At 46.4% G+C, this 20,379-nt stretch overlaps 1 protein-coding gene across 7 annotated transcripts in view; it reads right to left on the bottom strand.

Moving 5' to 3' along the window:
• Window positions 1-6,298, bottom strand: part of LOC105469976 (splA/ryanodine receptor domain and SOCS box containing 4) — an 88,756-nt gene extending 82,458 nt beyond the window's left edge. For 6 of the 7 annotated variants that reach the window (XR_980175.3, XM_011721626.2, XM_011721627.2 and 3 more), the window contains exon 1: window positions 5,650-6,240. The gene's annotated coding sequence lies outside the window, so the exon portion shown is untranslated. Of the gene's footprint in view, window positions 1-5,649 lie in introns of all 7 variants that reach the window. The other variant, XM_011721624.2, reaches the window with a different exon arrangement.
• Between the last annotated feature and the right edge of the window lie 14,081 nt (window positions 6,299-20,379).

Here is a 20,379-nt window from a genome sequence, read left to right as displayed (position 1 = left end):
GCCTCCCTCCCATCGGACTGGGGTGACTGGGGAGCAGGGGCCGGGTCTCTCTCATCAGAGTCCCCATGGGCCTGGCTTAGAGAAAGTGGTGGGTGAATGTCTATGGAATGCACAAGGATGAACAAATGAAGAAAAGCAATACACTGCCTTAGAAAGAACCAACATGTAAGAATGAACTGGGAATGCAGAGCACTATGAGCTCAGACTATTTATTTCCTGTCTTTATTTTTCAATTTTTAGCTCTGTGCAAAGGTACCAATGATAGGTGCCTGACCTTAGTTTAACTGGAATGTTTTTAAGATTTTTCTTGTGCAAATATTAAGTAGGGAGGCTGTTTTATTAAAGATGCTCATTCAGAATGAACGCACCAACAATGAATGAACTAAAGAACCCCCAAGGTTCTGTTCATAGGCGTTCATTAGCTTTTCCCTGCTATACACACATGGAGCTCAGGCTACAACTGGCTGGGCAAGCCCTTTCTTCCCCAAGAGCTCACAAAGAGAGCCATCTGTCCAGTTCCAGGTGGAATCATCTCACGCCTGTCTTCCTGTAGTGAGAATCAATGAGGTTTCCCTGAGCCTCTCCTTCTCCTGGGGTTTCCATGGGAATCCTCCCACGCGTGACTGAGCCAGGGGCCCCCAAGGTGCAAGCTGGGCTGTCAGCCAGCAAGGAGAGCAGCGGATGGGATGAAGGAGGTTTGCTAGGCTGTGACCAGGGCAGCAAGCTCTGCAAGGTCATTTGAAAGAGACGTACCACTGAGCCAGCGAGGCCACGTGCAGTTCCGGCCAGCCTGGTCACTGCAGCTGCCCCTGTGCCCAGAGGCCTGCCCCAGGCACATTTGGAGGTTGTTTGCAGGGCAGCTGGCCTCCCTGAGGCCCAGCATGTCTGGGCTGGGTCAAAGCATGAAGGGAGAAGATGGGAAGGGTGCCATTTAATGAAGCCCTCTGGGGAAAACGACGATGAAAACATGATAAGGTTTGCGTCCAACCCCTCATTTACCTCCCAAGATGAACTTTCCCCACTTGGTATCACTCTTGTCTGGAAACAGAATGCCTAAAAGAAAAGCAGAACTATTCATGCCTCTGGCTTGAGCTAGGTCATAACAGGGACCTGCTGGGATTTCTGAAGATCCCTCTGTTAAGCCTACAGTATCTCTCGGGGCATTTTTGAGATACTAAGGAGGAAAGTAGAGAGCATGAGAGGAAGAGAGGAGAAAGGGAGCAGGATCGGGGAGGGAGCTGCTCCAGCCCCAGGAATCTGTACAACTTGCGCATTTCATAGAATGCAGATAACAGGTGGATATCTCCTAAAGGTAGACAACAGGTGCAATGTCTCTGTGGCCCGCAAACCGGGCCCAGGCCCACTCGCTTCTGGAGAAAGCAGAGCTCCAGTTCACCGCACATGACATTTCACAAGTTTAAAGCTCAGATGGATGACTTTGGCACTGCTCCAGCATCTCCCACCACACATATGAGCACACTGAAGTGTAGAGCTTACCACAGCAGCTTTCCTGTGTCCTCCTGGCTCCAGGGTCTTCCTGCCTACCCCCATCAATGGGGCACCCCCAAGTCCATAGCTTCAACCTCAGTTTCTGCTTCTCACTCTCTCTCTCCATGCATCTTCTCTTATGACCTGCATCTCCAGCGCCCTGCAGACACTCTCAAGCCGGGTCTCCAGTGCTGCCTTCACTCTCCTCAGCACAAGACCCTCCTACTAGAGGCCACTGGCCAGCCCTGCCTGGGTGTTCTTTCAAATGACCTTGTAAGGCCAGCTGACCTCTTTCCATCGTAAGCCTCCTACCATGGACACACCCACACTCTCAGCCATGTGGGACATCTGTGGTCCATGGGCACCTCGGAATCTGTAGGTCCTGGGCTGAGCCTGGCCTCTTCCCTCTCTCACATACCAGGTTCCTCTCCATGTCACTGTTCCTTCCATGGATCCCGTCTCTCAGTTCCCACTACCCAACCCTCTCACCTTTCCCCTAGTTCAGACCTTGCCTGGATTACTTCACTGGTCTCTTAGCGGGTTTCCCTGACTCCAGTCTTTGCCCGCCAGCCCCCTCTCCATGCTGCCAACGGGTAAATTTGACCAAGACACCCACCAATCTCTTCATTCAACCCTCCAAGTGGTTTCTTCGGAGAGAAGCTGCACCTTTTTGCTTGGAACCCAGGGGCCTTCCAGGCTGCTCTTATTTCTCCCACACTGTCTGTCATCACTGCCCACCTCAGACCCATCATGCCAGACTCTCCTCGTCAGCACATCCTGGGACCCTTCCCATCTTCTCTGACCTGGCTGACATTCTCTCACTCCCCCGCCCCTTCTAGCAGAAGCAGAACAAGACACCCCTCCATGGCAGCCCCCCAGCCCACTGCATCCTCTTCCCTCTGCCCCATTATGTCCTATTCCCTATGTCCCACTGCACCCTCTGCCCTCCATCCCACTTTGTCTTCATCTTAGCTGTTGATTCCTGCCGCTATCTCTTGCACCACAACATCTGCATTTCTTGGTGGAGCCAGCACCCAACCAGCCTTTATCTCCAATACTCATACACAGCCTTGTACCTGTTACCTCTGGTTACATTAAGAAGTGCTTGTCAGACTGAAGAAGGACTAGCCACTCTACACCTCCAGCATGGTTTGCCTTTTTTTTTTTTTTTTTTTTTGAGATGGAGTCTCACTCTGTCACCCAGGCTGGAGTGCTGTGGTGTGATCTCGGCTCTCTGCAAGCTCTACTTCCCGGGTTCACACCATTCTCCTGCCTCAGCCTCCCCAGCAGCTGGGACTACAGGCGCACACCGCCAGGCCTGGCTAATTTTTTGTATTTTTAGTAGAGATGGGGTTTCACCATGTTAGCCAGGATGTCGATCTCCTGACCTTGAGATCCGCCCGCCTTGGCCTCCCAAAGTGCTGGGATTACAGGCATGAGCCACCAGGTGTATACGTTTTAAATGGAGTAAGTTCTGAACTCAATGTGTAAAGCAAAAATCACACGCAATCAGCACTGCTTAGGAAAGTTCTTCTCAAGTTCCACAAAGTTCATGATAACTGGTTTGAGGTATACCACTGTCTTTCCCAAAGGACACGCTCCCCACAACTGTTTTTCCTATAGCCTCAAAACAAATCCCTATTTCTTGAACTGATCAGCAGCAAATAAATTAGTTGGCTTATGGAGGAGCCATGTTTGATTAAAAATGTGTTGCTGGCTTTTAAATTTTTTATAGTTGATCTTTTCTTGCCACAGATGGTCATGTTCACATAAATCAAGAGTACGTACTATGTTCTTATATAGTACATATATAGGCAGAGACTTCTGGTGACCTCGGTCTAGGGCCTGGCACCCCCTGATTTTCATGCCCGAGACCCTTCACTCCTGTATCAACAGAGAAAAAACTTTTTGAGAGCATGGATGTGTGACAACAGGTTGGGCAGCTCAGGGGAAATCAAGTAACTCCCGTATGGTGAGTTGTACTAGGTCTTTCCCCAAAAGGTCAAGGAATTCTGCACTGGCCACTGCTGCTTGGCCACTTTCTGGGATAGAAATGAAGCCCTTCCAAGGACAGGTCTATATAAATGATGAGGAAGTTTCAGTTGTATGAAAAACTAGGAGGAAAAATATTCTAGGCAGGGGGAACAGCAAGTGAATGAGCCTTTGGAGTGTTGGAGTAGAACCAAGAAGGCTAGGATAGTGGGTGGCGGGGGAGAGGAAAATGGTGATGAAGAGGTGGAGGAGGGCAGCACCAGACCTGAGGATCCCTGGGATCATCTAGATTTTACTCTGTGGCAGCCTTAAGGAGGTCTTGAGCTAGGGAGAAATGTGATCAACATTTTTTAAAGATGCTTCTGATAAATGGTTATGATTACTTGCTAATTTGATACATTAAAAACAAAATCTTTTAATTTTAACTTGCATTTTTCTTATTGAGATAACGCATCTTGTCATATGTTTCAGTATCATTTCTATTTTATTTTGCGTATATAAATTGTGTCTTTGCTCATTTGATCTTTTGTTTGTTGGCCTCAGGAATCTTTTACATATTTAAAGAGATGAGCCTGTTGTGATAGGAGTGGCATATGTCATATGTGACAGTTTGTCATATATCTTTTGACTGTTTCTGGTGATTTCTTTTCACTGCAGATTTTATTTTTATATCATTAAACGTATCTTTAAAATAAACGAGAAATACAAACTGGAGAGCTACTTGGGTAGAATGACCAGTAAGTTGAATTTTGTTTGTGGTTTGCCAGAGGTGGCTTAAATTCTTTTCATTACGATTTTTAAAGAATGTTTTAAAAATGGAATAAATTAGAGGGTATGTGTCTCAGAGGAATATGCCCTTGGGTAAAGGATGTTTATATCATGCTTTTACACATTTCACGTCTTCCAGACTTAAGCTCATCAAATTGCGGGGGTGGGGGGCGGGGCGGGGGCAGAAAGTGGGTGGGAGGATAGAGGGCTCAGAGTCTGAGATAAGTGAACTCCGATCTTCATCCCCCAACCCCTCAAGGAGGAGGGTGGGGCGCAGACCAGGAAACCAAGCTGGGGGAGGTTAGAGAACTTGCCCAAGGTCACACCACCAGCTGGTGGTGAAGACAGATTCGAACACAAGCCTGACTCCAGAACTGAGAGCTCTCCACCTTCTCGCGACAGCGGTACAGAAGTGCCCTCCTCTCCTTCCTATCGGCAGCAGCCTGCGCTTGGCCATGGGCCGGCGGGAGCAGCCACTCCCCCGGTTCTCCCGCCAGTCAGAGGTCGGGGGCTCGACGTCCCCTCCTGGCTTGGAGCCCCTGGCACTTACAGAGCGACCAGGGCGGACACATTTGCCGCGCTCAAGGCTCTGGCCCCCTACCTTCTTCCCAGAGCCCCGCGCCCAGGGTTTCCTGAGCTCCCAGCCCCCTCCCTTCCCGAGCATAGACAAGTTTGTCTTCAAGCAAGGCCAGGAACTGGTCCCCGAGTCGCTCTCGGGTCAGGGGACCAGCCTTACTGCCCCAGCGTTAGGAATAAACGGTAACAACAGCCACCGGTGCTTATTGCGTGACCCGTGCTTTACTTCTACCTCTCCGAATACCCCGGACGAACAGATCCCCAGGAATTATTGTCCCCATTACACGGACGAGGGAACTGCTGCAGCTCCGGAAAGTTGGATAACAAGCTTGGGCTCGCAAAGCTAATAATAATACTAGCTAACATATGATTGAGTGCTTCCTGTGTGCCCGGCACATGCCTACCTACGAGCACCATCCCATAGATCTTTCCAATACCCCTATAAAACATGCACAATTATTCCCATCTTACGGATGAGGAAACAGAGGTTTGTCGCCCTGTCCAAGGTCACCCAGCCAGTGAGTGACGGATCCTGGATCCAAACCCAAGCGGGTGAATCGGGTGGCAGTTTTTTGTGCGTTGTCCACTACGCAGAGAAGCAAAGGGCTTAGAGAACCCATGATACCAAGGGCCGGGCCCCAAACGCCCCAGGGCTGAGCGCAAATCAACCTTCTCGAACTGCCACAACCTGCAGAGAGGAATTCTCGGGGACTGGGACGCCAGGAGCGCCAGCTGTGTCGAGTGCTCACCCGCACAAAGTCCGTGCAGCCGGATCTAGGCTCCCGGCCCCCGCGCGCCCCTCACCAGGAGCTGGAGAGTACTCACCATAAACGAGAGGGCAAGCGCCTCTTCGGGAAGAATCCCCAGCGCTGGCAGGTCCTGGACTCCCGGGAGCGGAGTCTGCTGCCGCCGCCGCTGCCCACTCAGGGGCGCCCGAGCGACCCGCGAATGCCCGCTCTTTCCCCACGGCCAGGGGCGCGTCCTCACGGCTGATGCCCGGCAGCAGCGCCCCCTCTGCGCTGCAGGATGGCCTGGAGTTAGAAGCGTTCTTCGCGAAGTTGGAGCTCAGGCGCCGGGGGTCGGGCCTGGAGTGGGGAAGCGCCTTACTGAGGCGATCCTGGGGGCGCTCCAAGGCCCGCGCTTTAGCCGCTTGGAAGCTTGGCGCCTGACCCGGAGGGCGACGAGTCCCGCGCTCAGGGCGCACGGGCCGCGCCTCGGCCGCCGGCCCCGGGCGCGCCGGGCGTCTTCCCCAGCGTCCTGAGCGCACGCAGCGGAAGCAGCAGCTGGGGCCCGGGCCCGGGATGTGGTGTGTTCATCGCCCTCCCCTGGGGCTGGGCGCCTTTGTGCGCGGGTCGCGCCGGCAGCCACGGCCAGCTCTGGATGCTGCAGCCGCCGCCGCCTCCCCCTCCTCCTCCGCCGCCGCCCGCTCCCCGCCTTCCCTGCCGGCCCGGAGGCTGCAGCTGAAAGCCGATCTGGCTGAGCTCATCCCTGAAGGCCACTAATCCAATAGCCGCGGAAGGCGCGGTCGCCGGGAACGCCCCTTCCCCCACCATCCCGCGCCCCAGCCGTCCCAGCCCTGGCCGCTGCCGGCGCCGCCACCTTCTCGAGGCCACCAGCTGGCGGGAGAGGGAAGTGGAGCCCGCGCCCGCGCCCCTGTTCCGAGGCGGCGGCGCGGTCGCCATTCACTCACCCGCCCGCTCGCGCGCTCACTCTCTAGCTCTCGCACTCATTCATGCGCGCGGGTCCTCCCGGATTCATTCAAGCGCGCCTGGAGCGCCAGGGTGGGTGCCCCTGACGGGGAGTAGACACCCAGTCGCTAGGCAGCTTTGGTGCCTTTACTCAACGCACGTGGGAAATAGCAGCCGGGAGGAAAAGAGGGTAGTTTAATATCCACCTTCCTCGGACACACACATGTCCACACTTTATTTTTGAGATCAGGCTCCAACTCATCTCTTAAAGTCCAATTTCATACCGCACCTGCTCAAGGAGCGTTCCCCGCCCACTCGAGGCGCAGAAAATCGGTCTCTTTGCTCTACCAGCGCTGATGGTGGGCTGCGTCTTTGGGAGCCTGAACTGAGCGTTGAGGAAAAGGGCGTGGCCAAAACAGAAGCCGCCAGGGAGCTTCTGGTATCTGCGCTTCCTTGGGGAAATTGAAAGTTCTGGTCTTGGTGGCTCTCGTCTGCCTCCCAGAATTGACTTCAGGTCCATTACGCAGTCATTTGCTGACCCAATCCCTCTCTGTGCCAGGTAAGAGGCAAAGAGTAGATGCAGAGTGCCCATTTCATCAAGGACACGGAAAACAAGTAAAGACAATCCAACTCTGTGAAGGAAACGTTTTGAGAGAGGTTCTGGGGCGAATTTGTCAGACTGGAAAAGGCAACTGGGAATGTTTCCTAGTAAATGTGTCTACATGAATTAGCTCCTGGAGGCAGGGGTACAACATGGTCACCTGGAGAGCTACCTATCACAGCACAGAGCCTGTGCTATGAGCAGAGGGAGTATGATGGAGCTGTAGGGATGGATGGTGTCTAGGGTCTTGGGTGGGGACTGTATCAAGAGCTTGACCTTCCCCATCACTTGGGGAGGCCTTTAACCAGGGTAGTGATGTTGTCGGATTTGCATTCCAGAAAGACCTCTTAGCAGCCAAGTGGATGGGTGGATGGAGGAAATCAGGTTGGCAGCTATTGTAATAGTCTAAGCATAAGATGATGCTTTATGAACTAAGATAACCATGATGAGGTGACAAAAGTATGTATTGACATGTATGCATTGTACTTATTCTAACGTTTCATCATTGTTTGCATGTCTGCCCCTCCTAAAACTGTGAGCCCCCCCTGGAGGGCAAGTATAGGTACCTCACACATCTCTGGATGGCCTGCACCAGCACAGGATAGATGCTGAGGACAGTGAATGTCATTTGAACTGCCCTAAGTGACAGTGCTAATCTACATCCACACTTGGTGTCTTTCCTTCCTACCTCCTATTGACAAGCTCCTGGAGCACCTCTGCTGTGAGCTACTGTGGGGGTTATGGATGTGGCTGGGGAGCAAGAAAAGAAAATTTGTGGAAAGAAGCTCAGAAGCAAAGGAAAGTTTAAAGAAGATGATCATGCTGATGGTTTCTCTACCAATCTGGTTAACAGGCTGGGTGTGTGTGTGCAGGATGCCTGTTGCTTCCACAGTTTGCTGGGAAGCATCACAGTAGCTTCAAGGACAAGGGAGGGAGGGAGCAGTGGCCATAATTTGAGAAAACAACTCCCCTCTCCCTTAGGGGCTCCAGTTAGGTTCACCACACTGGCCTTTCCCAATGAGATGATGCCCCAGGCACAAAAGAGTGGTCCAAAACAGGGCCCTCTTATGTCCCTGTAGACCCCCAAATCCTCCAGCCTCTGGATAACAAGGGAAACAACTTGCTATTTGGGGAGAAGCCAGGATAGCCTGGTTACTAAAATTCTTTAGATTGCGATCAGCAGCTTCTACATGGCCCCCAGTGATCCCTGACTCCTGGTATGTACTCCCTTGTGTAAACCCTTTCCCTTAAAGTGTGGGCTGGACTTACTGATTTGCTTCTCACTAACAGAATACAGCAGAGGTAATGGGATGTTCCTTCCAATATTAGGTTATAAGAAGACTGTGGCTTCTGTTTTGAGCATGCACTCTTGCTCTCTTTTGGGATCACCCCCCTGGAGAACCCAGCTGCCATATCCTGCAGCGGCACTGTGGAGGGAGGCCCTATGGTGAGTGACTGAGACCTGCCGATAACCACACGAGTGAACTTGGGAGCAGATCTCTGCCCCCCCAGCTGAGCCTTCATAGGAAACTACAGCCCTGTGTGATGCCTTGACTGCAACTTCATGGGAGATCGTGAATCACCGAAACCAACTACCTGTGCTCAGATTTCTGATGCATGGAAACTGTAAGATAATAAATGTTTGTTGTTTTCATCAGTTAAATGTTGGAGCAATTTGTTATTCAGCAGTAGATAACTAATACAAGATGTTCTTAACTGTCCAAGAGTGAGTCTAACTACACCTGTGAAAAACTAGCCACAGTATTGCTCTAAAGAATGTGCAGTATTGCACCGGCATAGTCAGACAGCTCTGGGCTTAAATCTCAGTTCCAAGCCTTTGGGTCCTAGCTTTCTCATTTGTAAACAGGAACAGAAGAATGTCTCCAGAGTACAATTGTGGGTTGTAGCTTGTCGTGTAGTAGGTGCACAATAAATCTTTTTCCTTCTACTTCTCAGGAGTAGACCAAGCTCTGTAGCATTTGTGGGATTCTTGGACTAAGGCGGAGTAATGCCTGGGGCAGAAGGTGCAGTAGGGAGCTGCTGGAGTCAGGAGTCCAGAACCCCTTGGATAAAGCAAAGCTGTGACGCTCACTCCTCCTGCCTTTCTCCCACAAGACATGGTATACAGTCTACTTCCCAGTTTTTAGCTATTGAAATCTTGGACTCCTTCTCTGTCTTGCAAAAGTACTTACCTTGGTTTTATAGAAGTTGGAGGAAAAACTTTCAGTTCTGAGACATTTTGGAGCTTGAAGCTTGCTCCAAGGAGGTCTGTGGCAACATAAAACTGTGTTGTGTGAGGTCTGAATGTCCTCTGCCCACCCCTCAGGAGCAATCGTGTTTGAGCCCAGTCTGCCATGCGGCATTGCCCATCAGGTGCTCAGCTCTCAAATTCTGTTCCTCTCTACAACCCAAACATCACCATCTCTTTCCCCAGCAGCGAAAGCAGCCCCCTCACCTCTACTCTACTGCTGGGCTCTCTTCATAAAGGAAAAACCACCCTTGCCACTCCCTTCAGAGGTACCCCATGGCCCACAGGATAATGGTCACGCTTTTTCATGGAATCTGGCTCCCTGCCTACTCATCTAGTTTCACCTCTTCTCGTTTGCACTCTGGGCCAGGCCACACTGGGGCCCCCTTCATGCTCTTTCTTCCTGCCACAGGCCACTGTACATGCTTACCTTTCTTTCTGGTACAGACTTTCCAGGTAACTAATTCATACTTTGTCTCTCTGCCTATATACATGTTATCTCCTCCAGGAAGCCTTCCTAACACCGCAGGCACAGCACGGTGCCCTCCTATGTGCATCTCAAGACTGTGCTTGCCTCTCTCACAACCCCAAGTCCCACTGTTGTGGCCTCCTTTCTTGTCCCTCACCCCAAGATATGAGCTCTTCCAGGGCAAGGCTGTCTTTTTCATTTTTATACCTGTTACACCCCCAACCACATTTTCTTCTTGCTAATTTGTCAAAGCAGAAAGCTCCAGTCTTCCCAAATAGCCCAGGCTGGGTTAAGGGCCCCTTCTGTAAGCCCTACCACACCTTGTTGCTTTACATTTGTCATAGCACCTTGAAAACCTTTGAGGAATTGTCAGACTCTCGCATTGCATGGTGACTCTTTGGGGCAGGATTGTGTCTGATTCATCCCAGTGTTCCTAGTTCTCAGCCTGGCACAGTGTATACAGTCAACAGACAGTAGATGTTTGTGGAATAATTAAAGGTAAAGGAGAAGAAAAGAAAGACAGGCAGGTGGGGAGGAAGGGAGGGAGGAAAAAAGGAAGGAAGGCTAACTGCCTAGTTCTGTCTTCTCTCTCTCTAGTTCTGTCTTCCATTTAAGGTATTGAATGATCAGAATTGAATTAATCATAGTCCTTGATCATGACACATTGTCAACATTAGCCCAAGTATGGCACTTATTAATTTATGTATTTATTTATAACATAATGAACACACATGAACCCACTATTGAACCCAAGACCTGGAACATTTCCAACACCTACATCTTCCTGTGTGCTCCTTTCCTAGCCCATCTTTCTGCCTCCCCTTCACACAAAAACACTATCCTGCACTTTGGGAGGCCAAGGTGGGAGGATCACAAGGTCAGGAGATGGAGACCATCCTGGCTAACACAGTGAAACCCCGTCTCTACTGAAAATACAAAAAATTAGCTGGGCGTGGTGGTGGGCACCTGTAGTCCCAGCTACTCAGGAGGCTGAGGCAGGAGAATGGCGTGAACTGCAGGGGGCAGAGCATGCAGTGAGCCGAGATTGCACCACTGCACTCCAGCCTGAGCGACAGAGGGAGACTCCATCTCAACAAAACCAGAAAAACAAAAGACACTATCATTATTATTATTATTATTATTTTTTTATGGAGTCCTGCTCTGTCGCCCAGACTGGAGTGCAGTGGCACCATCTCAGCTCACTGCAACCTCCACCTCCCAGGTTCAAGCAATTATCTGCCTCAGCCTCCCGGATAGCTGGGATTACAGGTACACGCCACCATGCCCAGCTAATTTTTTGTATTTTTAGTAGAGATGGGGTTTCACCATTTTGGCCAGGCTGGTCTTGAACTCCTGACCTCTTGATCCACCCACCTCAGCCTCCCAAAGTGTTGGGATTACAGGCATGAGCCACCACGCCTGGCCACTATCCTGATTTTTATGGTTTATCATTTCCTTGGATTTAAAAATACATGTAACATGAATTTATTTAGCTTTACTTGATTTTTGAACTTTATTAAAAGATACTGTATTATATATCATTTTCTAGGAATTGCCATTTGGACTTAACAAGATTCATCCATGTTGATACATGTAACAGTATCTCATTCATTTTCATGGCTCTATAATAGTTCATTGAGTGAACATACACAATTAATTTTTCCATTTTCCTTCCATAGGTGTTCAGATTGATTTTATTTTGCAGCTACTATAAACCGTGCTGCTATTAACATTTCTGAACAGGTTCCCTGGTGCATCTGTGCTACTGTTTTCTTGGGTCTATTCGTAGGAGTGGAATCATTGTGTCTTGTTGTCCTCTTCATCACTGTCTAGCATGGGTCAGCCTATTCAAATGAAGGGCTAAAAACTTTTTCAATCTAGCCACAAAACAAGGAGGGTTGTATGTACCAAAAGTAATTTACATCATTCACAGGAGACAAAAATGTTTGCACAAGGGATACCCAGCTCCATTTCCTTGGAATTATTTGCATGCAAGTAAGTTATTTGCATACTGACAGAGCTTCTGATTCCAGGCCATTCCATTCCCTGCCCCATTTCCCTTTACTTCTTAGATAATTAGACCTACTGGGGCCCAGAAGTCTCAGCCTCCCAGGAGAACTCTGGAAAAGACATGAGTTAGTCTGTAGTAGGAAAGAAGACAGGCGAGGCTCAGTGACAGATACCCAAATATATCCAGTGATCACTGAATTTTGTGTAGGACAAGATATTAAGGACATATACACACACGCACAGAGACCTGGAGAGTTCTGCTATAAAATGACTTGTTACCCTGGAAGGAAGCGTTGGGGTGGGCGTGGCAGATTATGGCAGGGTTGCATGTACCACAGGATCTTTAGCTTTTAATTAGTTTCTATAATCCTCATTTTTCTCTTACATGAAATGGGGGCAATAACACCTACCACATAAAATTGTGAAGATGAAAGGAGGTTATGCATATGAGGGCTTGGCGAATGTTTGTTCTTTGGGCTGTGGTCTTACACAAGTTGCTAAATGTCTAGGAAATTTCTGTTTCCAATTTGTAAAATGGAACTAATAAAAGTACTTTCCTCTAATGGCATTTGTTACTTTTTGGACCTTGAGCAGCTGAACTCCCCTGCCTAAGCTGGGAAATTCCCTGCCACATTACTCTAAGTAGGAAGCAGAGTCACTTCGCAGTAATGTCCAAAAAGCCCAGCATTCAGTCATGACATGATGCTCACAATCTTTTGAAAACCCTCTTCACAATTTGTTTTTGGTAAAATCAAATAAACAAAAGTCTTTCATTTCCTAACCTCCCTTGCACTGGATGTGTCAGAGGCGTTTGAACCAGAGCAACTCCATCTTGGATAGGGGCTGGGTAAAATGAGAATGAGACTTGTGGGGCTGCATTTCCAGGAGCTTAGGCATTTTCAGACCAGGATGAGATAGAAGGTTGGCACAAGATACAGGTCACAAAGACCCTGTTGATAAAACAGGATGCAGCAGGCCGGTCGCGGTGGCTCACTCCTGTAATCCCAGCACTTTGGGAGGCGGAGGTGGGCGGATCACGAAGTCAAGAGATGGAGACCATCCTGGCTAACACGGTGAAACCCCGTCTCTACTAAAAATACGAAAAATTAGCCGGGCGTGGTGGCGGGCGCCTGTAGTCCCAACTTTGCAGGAGGCTGAGGCAGGAGAACTGCGTGAATCCGGGAGGTGGAGCTTGCGGTGAGCCGAGATTGCGCCACTGCACTCCAGCCTGGGCGACAGAGTGAGACTCCGTCTCAAACAAACAAACAAACAAAACAGGATGCACTAAAGACGCTGGCCAAAACCCACCAAATCTAAGATGGTGATGAAAGTGACCTCCAGTCATCCTCGCTGATCATTATACACTGATTATAATGCATTAGCATACTAAAAGTCACTCCCACCAGTGCCATGACAGTTTACAAATGCCATGGCAATGTCCAGAAGTTACCCTATATGGTCTAAGAGAGAGAGAGGAACCCACAGTTCCAGGAAATCCCCACCCCTTTTCCAGAAAACTCATGAATAATCCACTCCTTGTTTAGCATATGATCAAGAAACAGCCATAAAAATAGTCAACCAGGCCGGGCACAGCGGCTCACGCCTGTAATTCTTGCACTTTGGGGTGTTGAGATGGGCGGATCACGAGGTCAGGAGATCGAGACCATCCTGGCTAACAAGGTGAAACCCCGTCTCTACTAAAAAATACAAAAAGAAATTACCTTGTTTAAGCTTGCTAATACCACTTTGAAATCTACCGTTTGATATTAATATAACTATGCTAGACTCTTTTAAAAATTAGCATTAACATGATATATCTTTTCCCATCTTTTAGCTTTTAACACACACGTGTCCTTATATTTCAAAAGGTTTTCTTATAGACAGCATGTAGTTGTGATTTGATTTTGTTATCTGATTGGGTAATCTCTGCCTTTTGATTGGGATATTTAGACTATTATATTTAATGTGATTATTGATATGGTTGGGTTTAAATCTAATATCTTGCTATTTGTTTTGTATTTTCTCCATTTGTTTTTTGCTGCTTTTTCCTGTCTTTTTTTCTGCCTTCTTTTTGATTATTTTCTATAAATCCTTTTTATTTCCTTCGTTGGTTCATGGCTGTAAGTTACTGTGTTATTTTGGTGGTTGCTTTAGAATTTATATTAATAGGATACATATTAACTTGCCATAGTCTACCTTCAAGTAATATTATACCATTTCATGTATAGTATAAGAACTTTACAGGCCGGGCGCGGTGGCTCAAGCCTGTAATCCCAGCACTTTGGGAGGCCGAGACGGGCGGATCACGAGGTCAGGAGATCGAGACCATCCTGGCTAACACGGTGAAACCCCGTCTCTACTAAAAAAAAAAAATACAAAAAACTAGCCGGGCGAGGTGGCGGGCGCCTGTAGTCCCAGCTACTCGGGAGGCTGAGGCAGGAGAATGGCGTAAACCCGGGAGGTGGAGCTTGCAGTGAGCTGAGATCCGGCCACTGCACTCCAGCCTGGGCGACAGAGCAGACTCCAACTCAAAAAAAAAAAAAAAAAAAAAAAAAAAAAAAAAAAAAAAAGAACTTTACAAAACTTTTATTTCCATTTTTACCCTTTTTTGTATACTTTTATGTATAGTTGTCATACATTTTACTCCTAGATACGTTATAAACCCCTTAATATATTGTTATTTTTGCCCCAAATGGTTATCTTTTAAAGAGATTTAGGTATTTTAAAGTTGTTATGTTTATCCACATAGTTGCCATTTCAAATACTTTTCATTCCAATGTATAGATTCACATTGCCATCTGGTATAATTTGCCTTCTGCCTAGAGGATTTCCTTTTAGCATTTCTTATGGTGCAGGTCTGATTGTGATAAATTCTTTCAGCTTTTGCATGTATGGAAAAGTCTTATTTTGCCTTAATTTTTGAGTGATATTTTCCCTTAGTAAAGAATTTTGGACTGATTAATTTTTTTTCTTCTTTCAGACTTTAAAGATGTTGCTTCTTTGTCCTTTAGCTTACATTGTTTCTGACGAAAAATCTAAGGCCATTCTCCTCTTTGTTTTTCTGTAATATGTCCTGCTTCCTCCAGGCTACTTTTAATGTTTTTTCTTAATCAATGGTTTTAATAAAGGGAAGTATGATGTGTCCTGTGGCGGTTTCCTTATATTTCTTGTACTTGGGTTTCATTTAGCTTTTGGATCTGTTGGTTTACAGTTTTTATCACATTGGGAAATTTTTTAGCGATTATTTTTACGAATACTTTTCTTCCCCCTTCATTTTCTTCAAAGACTCCATTACACATGTATAGGCTGCCTAAAGTTGTCCTGTTATTCTGAACATTCTTTCATCCTTTTTCTCTGTGTGCTTAATTTTCAGTAGCTTCTATTTTTACGTCTTCAAGTTCACCACTCCTTTCTGCAATGTAGAATCTGCTATTAGTCCCTTTCAGCATATTTTTTTATCTCAGACCTTGTAATTGTATCTCTAAAAATTCAACTTGGGACTTTATTATGTCATCTATACCTTTAACTTAACATGTTTAGTTTTTCCTTTAGCTTCTTGAACATATAAAATAGAGTCATAATACTTTTAAAAATGTCTTTGTCTGCTAATTCTATTATCCATGTCATTTTTAGGCCAGTTTCAAGTGATGGATTTTTCTCCAAATTTAGGATTGTATATACCTGCTTCTTTGTATGCCTGCTAGTTTTTTCCAACTATGGAGCAAGATCCCTCTAAGAGACTGAACTCAGTGGCTCTCACCTTTAATCTCAGCACTTTGGGAAGTCAAGGTGGAAGGATCACTTGAGCCCAGGAGTTCCAGACCAATTCTGGCAACATAGTGAGACCCCCATCTCTATAAAAAATTAAAAACTTAGCCAGGCATGGTGGCATGTGCCTGTCGCTCCAGTTATTTGGGTGACTGAGGTGGGAGGATTACCTGAGCCTGGGAGACGGAGGCTGCAGTGGTCGAGCCAGAATCGCGCCACTGCACTCCAGCTTGGGCAACAGAATGAGACTCTGTCTCAAAAAAAAAAAAAAAAAAAAAAAAAAAAAAAAAAAAAAAATTCTTTGTGAGTATTCCACCCAAAGTCCACTCTGCCTGGTAAGACTAGGCACTATTCTGAGTCCTATGTGAGCTCTACTAATTGTTCCCTCTCTTTGGTTGTTTTTTTCCAGGTCTTGAATAGTTTCCTCTCATGTGTGTGCTGATCTGTACTCAGCTAAATCCTCAAGGGGGAACTCTATGTAAATCTCAATGTTCCTCTCTATGTAGCTTTTTCCTTTCTAGAATTCTGCCCCACAAATCTTAGTCCCCTTGGCCTCCCTTCTCTCAGCTCCATATTCCCAAATCAAGGAGACTGCCAAGCTCTGCCTGGCCTCTTCTGTTTTGCACCATGGCCTGGAAACTCTCTCTATCCAGGTAGTCAGCTGAGTCAATTTGCAGTGTTCGTTATGTTTGTTTGTCATCTCTCAGAAATCAGTCTCCCATATTGCCTGTTGTCTAATATCTTGAGAACCATTGTTTCACATGTTTTTTCTGCCTTTTTAGTTCTTTCAGATGGGAAGGTACATCCAGATTCTGTTGTTCTATCGTGGCTGGAAACAGAAGTCTTTTTGAACACAGCCAGAGTAGTTTTCTGGTGTTTACACTGGAGAACCCTGGCTGAAACACTACATTACATGATTAATGTGAGGATTAATGAGAGGACACATGTTAAATGCTTAGGACAATGCCAGCACAGAGCAAGTGTTTAATTACTGTTGATGAATTAGTCAGCTTTTGCTGTGGCAACAAACAACCTCCACGTTTCAGTGGCTTGCAATAACATTTCTAGCTCCTGGGTCTGCCGGTCTATTGGTCTGCTTAACTCTGTCTGTCATAGCTCAGCTCTGCTTGGCTCACCTTGAGCACAAGGCTTTCTCATTCTGAGACCCAGGCTGATAGTAGAATCATCTGAGATGTGGTGCTGTTCTCATGGTAGAGACAAGAGGATGATACCAAATGAACTTATATTAGGCACTTGATATTTCTTACAGAAGAGGAACTTGATAATTGGGAACAACAATGTAATTTACCACAGCTGATTTTTTTTTTTTTTTTTTTTTTTGGGATGGAGTCTCACTCTGTCACCTAGGCTGGAGTGCGATGTCACAATCTTGGCTCAGTGAAACCTCTGCCTCCCAGGTTCAAGCAATTCTCCTGCCTGAGCTTCCCGAGGAGCTGGGATTACAGGCGTGAGCCACCACACCTGGCTAATTTTTGTATTTTTTGTAGAGATGGGATTTTGCCATGTTGCCCAGGCTGGTCTTGAACTCCTGACCTCAGGTGATCCACCTGCCTCAGCCTCCTAAATTGCTGGGATTACAGGCGTGAGCCGCTGTGCCCAGTCTGATCATTGTTATTAAAAGCCTCTTCTGCAGGTAAATTTCCCTGTATATTTTTGTTAAAAGCAACATACGTTTTTGTTAAAAGCTATCCTTTCTCAGGAATCTCAAGGTGAACGCATCTCTGTCCATTCACATTTCCTTTATCCCCGGCATATCTCTGCCCTCCACTCGGCTTTTGATTGCTCGGTGAACTCTGGTTACTCACACTGCAGGAAGTGGGCTGCTTCATTCATAATAGGCTAGAAGGCCATTGAGGCAGGTGGATGGTAAAAGCACAGTTTGAGGGCAAACAGTATCAGTGGTCTAAGCACTGAGAGAATACCTGAATTACTTTCTCAGTCTTCAATGTATCAGTTGGATACTCAAGTCTTTATTTCTTACCAATAGTGCAGAGCAACGGCTTAGGGCCAAGGCTCCCATGATTCATCAGAGAAAATCAGCCCATCGTGAAATGCCAGTCACTTTTCTTCTTTTTCCAGGAATTTACCCCACCTACCTCAGTCTGAATGGTCCTGGCCTTCACTGAACTCCAAGAGCCTTTATTTCAGGGCATTTCACTTGGTAATGAATTATAAGTTATCTTGTAATAGATTTTCTGCTTTATTATTTAACTAATATATGGTTTGAGGATGATGGAATTCAGATTTTTCTCAAATGCCTACTCTGCACCAGGTCCCTTACATGTAGTGCAATTTTAAACCTCGTGACAACTTAATGAATGATATAGGAGGCCACAGAGCTAGTAAGTGGCAGAGGTTGGATTTAAACCCAGGTCTGTCTACTTTGCATTGTGCTTATTTTGGCTCCTTTGGGGCATTTTAAGCCCCCTTGAAAGCAGGGACCATATCATATACTTCTTTGAATCATCTAAAAAATCTAATACAGAGTCAGGACACTGGGTGGCTGTTCAAAAACATTTATTTATTTTTCTTTACAAAGAGAGAAGCAGGTGGCTCAGTGCTCCTAGGGTCTTGAAAGAAATACTGGGTATAGAGTTGTAAAAATTATTATTCCTTTTGGCTCTCATTCCTCTGGTGGTTTAATCCTCATAGCTGGTTGATGGTGTATTAGGCTGAGACTACTTTGGGGCTGAGAAGATAGATAAGTAGGGCTTTGTCAAGGCACAAAAGTAAAGCCATGGAAGTCACAGAGAGACAGAAAGGAACTCACGTTTACAGGGTGCCTGTTAGCCAGGCTTTCATCATTCATTATTTCAGCCAAGGCACATAATATCTTCTGGGGAGAGGATTTCTTACCCTCATTTAACAGCTCAGCATCACACAGCAGTAAATAACAGAGCTGGAATTTAAATACGGGTCTAACTGACTCTAAAGCCCTGATTGCTGCTGTTACACCCCACGACTAGCCTGAATAGCACAAGCCCTATTGAGAGGAAACCAGTTCAAGCCATCAGTGAGGACGGCTGGTCTCAAGCACTTGCAGAATTAATAACCAGGAATATATTCCACCACACAACTGAAAGTTACCCATTCCACACTGCCCAATCTACTGCCACTTGAGACTTGTAAGCTATTACCTGTGTGGTAGTCAAGCATTTTATCTTTTTCACTGAATTATCTTATGTTTTGACATAGTTGCTCATTCTCTCCAAAAATAAAGTGATTTATGAAGAAAACTGCAATTACAATGCCATCTATTAAAAGAATCTGAGATTCCTGTAGAGTTAAAAGGAATATGTAATTGCCAATTAAAGAAAAGCATGCCATTGGCCAAAATTGTTGATTAGAAGTAAATCTGGAAAAATTCTCTGAGCAGCATTACAGACAGACTTATTTCCTTTCTCCTAGAGCTGAAGTGACCTGTGAAAAGTTGATTTCATGGGCAACATGAAATTGCCCATGATTTCACAGGCGATCATGAAGTTAAAAGTTGATTTCATAGGCAACATGAAATCAACTTTTTTCTGATTTCTGGATTTTATTATTTCTCCCCTGGGCTTTGGCAGTCGAGTCTCCTCTCCCTGTCCTCACTCCTTTCCCCACCATCTTCTCAAAATAACACCCATGGTGATGTGGCAATCACTATTGATTGCATGCCGAAAAACCTTCCCCATCCCTTTTACATCAACAGAACAATAGTTTTAAATTTGGTCCAGTGGCAATATATTCAGCCTCAGGAGAGGAATCCTGATAGGTCTCAGTCCTTCCTGGCAACCACATTTTATTTTACCAGTGATTGATCTAGGATTAGGCAAGTGAACTAATTCTGGTTAATGAAACTTAAGGGGAAGTCTACTGGGACTCTCTGGGGAAGGTTTTTCTCCCTTAATAGAAGGTCCATCTTGAGCAAAGGAGAAAATTCCACTTGTTGTTGCTTCTTCCTTCTAGCTTCAGACATTACCCTGTAAGAAAATGATGCTTGAAGCTGTAGACACCTCTCAACCATGAAGACAAGACTAAGAGAATCATAGAGATGCCAGCCCAGCATTCCAATGTTGTTGAGTCACTAAACCAACTGGGAACCACGACCCCATGACTACATTCATATATTCAACAAACATTTATTAAGCACCACTGTGTGCCAGGCACTGTTTCTGGCATTAAAGATATATCAAGGAACAGCAATGATTTTTAACCTTGTGGTTTTTAGATGGGGGCGGGGGTGGAGAGGTGGAAGTCAGACAATAAACAGCACACATAGAAAATATAGAATATTTAAGAGGGTGATGAGTATATAGGAAAATAAAGAACAGAAGAGAGGAAAGGTGATTGCAAGTACTGGGGCATCATGGAAACAGTGAGATTGGAGCAAAGTCCCAAGGAGGTAAGTGAGTGAGCCATGCATGTAACTGGGGAAAGAAATTCCCAGGCACCTAGTGCAAAGGCCCTAAATAGGGAATTGCATATTGTGTTCAAGAACAGCAAAGAGACTAGTATGACTATGCCCTCCACTGGGATATTGAAAATAGGGGGACAAGGACAGGAGCAAAATTAGGAGGCCATTGAAGTAGTATTTTCGTTATTGCAGCTTCTTGTTATAAAATAGATAATTACACATTTTTCTCTACTTGAGCCATTGACAGTAGTCCATTGTTTGCAGTCAAAATGATTCCTAATCATTATCATAATCTTGCTAGTACATCATCTAGTCATAGTACTGCCTTGTAATTGGGGGAAGACTTAAACAGAA

Source organism: Macaca nemestrina, chromosome 2 (assembly GCF_043159975.1).
Source record: "Macaca nemestrina isolate mMacNem1 chromosome 2, mMacNem.hap1, whole genome shotgun sequence".
Classification (NCBI taxonomy): Eukaryota; Metazoa; Chordata; class Mammalia; order Primates; family Cercopithecidae; genus Macaca; species Macaca nemestrina.
This window is presented reverse-complemented; position numbering and strand designations above follow the sequence as displayed.